Below are 6,132 nucleotides of genomic sequence, written 5' to 3' on the forward strand. Positions count from 1 at the left end.
CCTGCAGGGGGCCCCGGAGGGGGGGACCTGAAGGCCACCCAGGCGCGGCCTCTGCTGAGCTGGGGGCCTTTCAGGGGGGTCCTCGCGGGACGCTGGGACTGGCGAGTTGGAAAACCCGGCCGCTGGAGTTTGGCTGGAAGTGGAGTCTGCCCAGTTTCCTTTTCTCGAAAACTAAGGACGTGTATCTAAGCCCTCCTTTGGTTTGGCTGTGTCAGCTTTCTCATCTGATCAAACTGAGGACTCTCACTTTTGGCTCCTTTCGTCTGTATTACGTTCCATGCCTTCTACCTGTCGGGATGTTTCTAAAAAACAACTCTCTAAATGAGAAAATCTTGAAAACTGACGTCCTGATCAGGCTAGGGGCTATACTTAGGTTTAGATGTGGATCGTCCTGGATGGGTCTACTTGTCTGAATAACCTCAGGCAGAATTGTTTACCAGACCCCTCTAAACCTCCTGTAGCACTTTAGGGGGCTAGGACGTTAAGAACTTGCCCTCCCAGGGACAGTGGGGCAGAGCGACCGGTACAAACATTTTTGGCTCAGAGTTAACTTGGGCTCTGCTCCTTACCTTCTGTGTGACCTTAAACTGAACAAGTTACCTAACCATTCTGATGCTCCCTGCATCATCATTTAAAATAGAGAAAAATTATAATTATTTCATAAGGGGGTATAGGATTGAATGAAAAAAAAAAACTATGTATGGAAACTGCATAAATGTCAGTAATCTCTCTTTCCAAGATCTCCCCTCCCTGCCACTCTGATTCCTGGGGGGAAAGTCCTGGCCTCCCAAGGGTAAGCCAAAGGCCATTTAGAGCTAGGTGGAGTTTGAGGGATGGTGGCGTTTTAAGACTGAAACACAGAGCGTCAGAAGGGGTGAACTAGCTAACACTGGCAAAAACCTGTGCTCCAGGAATGGGATAAAGTACCTGATACGCATTACCTCAGTTAGTCCTCACAACAACTCTGAGGTAAGTAACAGTTGTATCCCCATTTTATAGATGAAGGGATAGAGGCACAGAGATGTAAAGTCATTTGCTCAAGATCACACAGCTTGGAGAGAATGAGTGAGTGCAGGGGGCAGAGGAGATGGGATTAGAAAGAAACTCTGGGAGCTGAGGGGCCTCCACCCCCTACCTCTCGGGGGCTGGCCTGGCAGAGAAGGTTGTTGCCAGCCAGCAAGAATGCCTAGCTCTGATCTGTTCTCTACTTGGGATTTTTCTGGAGCTGGAATCTAGAATTGCTTCTCAAAAATAGGTGGCGTGGGGAAGCCTGAGGTTGGTCCAGCCAGCCCATGGAGCCTGTAGGGGATGGGCTAGAATAGGGCCAAGTGTGCCCAGGGATGCTTCCTAGGGTAAAGGACTTGGGGGCCAGAGGGGCCAGAGGAGCGACAAGTATTGCCTATACCCTCCTCCACACGCTGCCGCACCTTCCGCCCTCTGTGGCTGGGTATTCAGGATCTGGAGAGTGGATGTGGGTGGAGCACGTCTTCCTAAGAAGAACTTTGGCCAACTGAGAAAGGTCCCTGTGGGCAAAGGTAGATGGTTTATTTTTAGCTTGGCCCAGGACAGCCCAGGCAAGGGCAGTGGATGAGAGAGTCAATAGCTCATCACACCAAGCCAACTCCACCCACCCAGATAGCTACATGCACACACACACACACACACACACACGCCCCTAGACACAGTTACAGGCACACCTCGCCAATACACGCCTACAAAAGCACGCACAGGTAAACGCATAGCAAAGCCCCTCAAGTGCAAATGCAAAATGACCCTCCTAGAAACCCAACTGCAGAGACTGCCATGTGCCTAAGACACAGGACCACAACAAGAACACACCTACCCCTGTCACAGACACAAACATATACACAGACGTACACATCCAAAAGAACAAGTATACTCTTAAGATGACAGGAAAGCAGTAGATACTTAGATGCCTAACTACCACGAAGAAACCCATATCGGAACACGTGTACCAAGACCAAAACCGACGGTCACCATCTGGGTGCAGACACATAGTCAAGGACACTATGCTGGATAACTCATCAGAAACAGGGCAGGCAGGGAACACGGGACTGGTGTGCACACACATGTGCACACGCTCTCTCTCTCTCTCTCTCTCAATCAGAAAGCCAGTGGGATTTGGAGATTTTTCCAAAAATTTCCAGTCCTCTGGACTTCACTGTTCAGGCAGTAGCTGCACCAGGTCGACTCTTCTAGTCCAGTGTCATGACTTTGTTTAATTCCTGGCTTCAGGGAAAGGGGGATGGGAGGGCAAGCAAAATTAGTGTGGTCATTTATTTACCCCTCTCCCCTAGTCTGCCCCACTGTCCTCCCCAGCCTAAACACTCTTTCAACTCTTGAAATACGCCCATGGAGGGTGGTGGGGTCCTGGGCCCTGTTTTCCCTCCAGGACTCCAGCGTCAGGCTGGGGAACTTACCACACTCGGGATCCCTCTGCAATCCACCCCCCTCCCCCCCCATGCTGTAACAGTGTGAGTGCTGGCCCTCCGCTGGGGTCAAGGAAAGGGCTTCAGAGGGAGTCAGAATGCCCTGAGCCCACACCTTTCCCTGGGATGGGTGAAGAATGGGCAGGGCCCAGGCCCAGGGATGACTCATGAGTGTAACTGGATTAAGAATTACCAAAGTGCTCCCAAACCCTGTGCCATCAGGCTCACAGTGAAGGTGTCCCTGCTGTGAGCTAAGAAGGAGGAGGAGGAGGTGGTGAGCTGCTTGGAGGCAGGGGCCCTCCTTTGCTGTTCACCATTATATATCCGGCTTGGAAGACAGCAGCCTGCACGTAGTAGGCCTAATGTCAATAGGGGTTGAGTGGAAACATCAATGAGGCTGGAAAAAGAGGGGTTACTGAGGAAAGGGCCCACAGACTTCTCAACTGGGCCCTAGAGGAACCTCCCACCTCCCCCTCCATTTCCTGGGGGCCTGGGGCCTGGGGCTGGAGTGGGGGGCTGCCTTCCTGCACCACAGCTGCTTTGAAATCAGTCCCAGAACCAGTTCTGACCCTCTCTGGGGGCTGCAGATGCTTCCACAGGCTACCCTCATTTCTCCCGAACCAGAAGAGCGTGTGGGAGACAGAATTCTGGAATCTGGAGTGGAGCCGATGTTTGATGGTCCAGGGACAGCTCTTACCTGCTTGGGGGAGCGGGTGCTGCTGAGCTTTTCCTAGCATCAGTTTCCTCGATTGTAAAATGGAAACACTACCTTCTAGAATGAACAACAATACACACAAAGCCCCTTATCTGGCTGAATACAAGCTACTTATTTAGTAACAATACTGATTTAAATGCAGCTGTAGGGGTTGCCCCTCCCGGCGGGGCTGGCGGCTGTGGGTTGGCGCCTCCCTCTGTGACCGGGACCCGTGTGCTCGCAGCTGCCACTAGGCGGCGCGCTGCAGCTCGCATCTATAGCGCGGCCCGCTGCTGCAACTTCCTTCCATACTGAGGTTGTGGGTCTGGAAGGGAGAAAGGAGCCCGGCTTCCACCCGGGAGCCGCCCACCAGTGGCTCGTGGCCCCTTGGCTTGTCTGGGGAAGGGAGCTCTCAGACAACTCGGGTTGGAGGATCTTGTTACAGGAGAATGGGAGGTGGAGGGGTGGGGGGATAGGGNTTCATAATCCCTCCCCTGACCCATCCAGTCCATTATGGACCCCAAACACCTGGGCCCTGGTGGGGAGGCACCTAACGCCGAGGCCTCTGAAGCTCTACCATCCCTCTGTAATATTATTATAGCTAATGTTGAGTGCTTTCTATGTGCCAGGTACTATCCTGATCCTTTATATGCTGTCAACAACCTCATGAGACAGGTGCTATTACCCCCTTTATTTATCAGATAAAGGACCCGAGGCACAGAGAGGTACCTTGCCCAGGGGCACATACCGCTGGCAAAGGGACCGTGGAGATTCAAATCCAGGCGGAATGGATCCCAAGTTTGTACTCCTTTTTCAATTGCACGTCACATAAAACTTAACATTTAAAAGTGTACAACTCAGGGGCACCTGACTAGCTCAGCGGCTGGAGCATGCCACTCTTGATCTTGGGGTCCTGAGTTCAAGCCCCACGTTGGGCATTGAGCTTACTTAAAACAAACAGTAAAAGGCAATATAGAAATGAAAGGGTGTGCCTGTATTACAGTAAGATTTTATTTACAAAAACAAGCTGTCACNAATAAATAAATAAATAAATAAATAAGTACGATTCAGTGTTTTCTAGGATAGTCCTAATGCTGTATGGCCATCATCATTATCTAATTCAATAGCATTTCTATCCCACACTGTTAAGCGGTTCCCTCCCCTGCGTCCCCTGCTCACCCTTCCCTCTCCCAGCCCCTGGCAACCATGAATCTATCTTCTTGTTTCTATGCATTTGCCTGTTCTGGGAATTTCATACGAACAGAATCATAGCACTATGTGACCATCTCACTCTTAACCTCAGCTAAATACTGCCACCACCCCCCTCCCATTCCCCCCAACCCCAACACACATCTTTTCTCTTGTCCCCAGGGGAGAGCCTTCTCCCTGGGGTTCAAGCAACAGAAGCAGTTTGTCACAAAAGCCTTGGGGTCAGACAGATCCGGGTTTAAATCCTGGCTCTGTCTTGGACAATTTACTCACTTGCTCTGCTGTTGCCTGCTCAAAATTGTTTGTTGTTGCTGCTGTAAATTAAAAAAAAAAAAAAAAAAGACTTTGAATTTTAAAACACTTTTAGATATACAGAAAAATTGCAAAAATAGTATAGAAAGTTTCTATACACTCTTCACCCAGTTTCCCCTACTTTTAATTATCTTACACGAGTACGTAGTATATTTGCTACAATTAATGAACCGATATTGATATATTATTATGAACTAAACTTCATATTTCCTTAGTTTTTACTTAATATCTTTTTTCTGCACCAGGGTCCCATTCAGCATGCGACATTACACAGTGATCATGGCCTCAGGGGCTTCTTTAGGCTTCAAAATTTCCTCAGACTTTTCTTTATTTTTGATGACCTTGACAGTTTGGAAGACTATTGGGCAGGTATTTTGTAGAATGTTCCTTGGTTGGGATTTGTCATCTTAAAATTCTTAATAACTTTTGAACAAAGACACCTCTTCAAAATAATTTTGCATGGGGTCCTACAAATTAAGGCCCTGCTTCTAGGACAGAGAGAAGTCCCCTGAGCAGGGCCGGGGACACGTCCCCAGGCTGTGTCGGCAGGCCTAGTACTGCCCTGAGGGGCCTTTTGGGCTCTGAACTGGGAGAGCCGGGGGGAAAGACCCCGGGCGGAGGGGAAGCCCTGAACCCGGAAGAAGATTGCCTTCCAGGCCAGGGGGACAGTGTGGGAAAGATGTAGCGTCAGGAATGTGGATGGTGTGGTCAGGGGGTGGCCAGGGCCTGTCTTTCCACCCTGGGGGGGGGACAAAAAGGCAGAGTAGGCCGGAGGGGATCTCTCCCTGCAAAGGCAAGGCTACTGCGCAGAGATGGATTCTGTAGGACATGGAGAATCATGCGTGCTGACCGAGCTGGAGAAAGACCTGATGGGAACCTAGCCGTGGGAACATATTTGAGGCTGGGGTGACTGGGCAGGCTGAGGAGGACAGCCCCGGGCAGGGAAGTGGGGGGAGGGGGGGGGTGGGGGGGGGTTGCCCAGGCAGGGGGACAGGCCTGGGGCTGCAGGGGGTGGGGCCCGGGGACTGGGGACCTTGGGCCTCGCTGAGTGTGGGAACTTGGGGTTAGGGGAGAGAATGGGGGCTGGGGAGCCCTGCAGGGGAATGCAGGGTTGCCATGGGAGGAGTAAAGTATGGGAGGGGTGGGGTGGGGAGAAGGTGGAGAATTGGGGTCTGGATGTGTTGAGTCAGAGGTGCCCAACATGAAGTCCTGTGAATGCAGGACTGACCAGTGCTTAGAGCAGTGGCCACTGTCTTAAAAATGAACAAAGCCATGAGCACTGGGTGTTGTATGGAAACCAGTATGACAATAAATAATATTAAAAAGAGAGAGAATATAAATTCGAGTATGGAGGTTCCTTAAAAAATTAAAAATAGAACTACCATATGATCCAGCAATCCCACTTCTGGGTATATCTGCAAAGGAAATAAAATCATTACTCTGAAGAATTAAAAAAAAAAAAAAAAA

This window comes from Crocuta crocuta, unplaced genomic scaffold, assembly GCF_008692635.1.
Source record: "Crocuta crocuta isolate KB4526 unplaced genomic scaffold, BGI_CrCroc_1.0 scaffold167, whole genome shotgun sequence".
Classification (NCBI taxonomy): domain Eukaryota; kingdom Metazoa; phylum Chordata; class Mammalia; order Carnivora; family Hyaenidae; genus Crocuta; species Crocuta crocuta.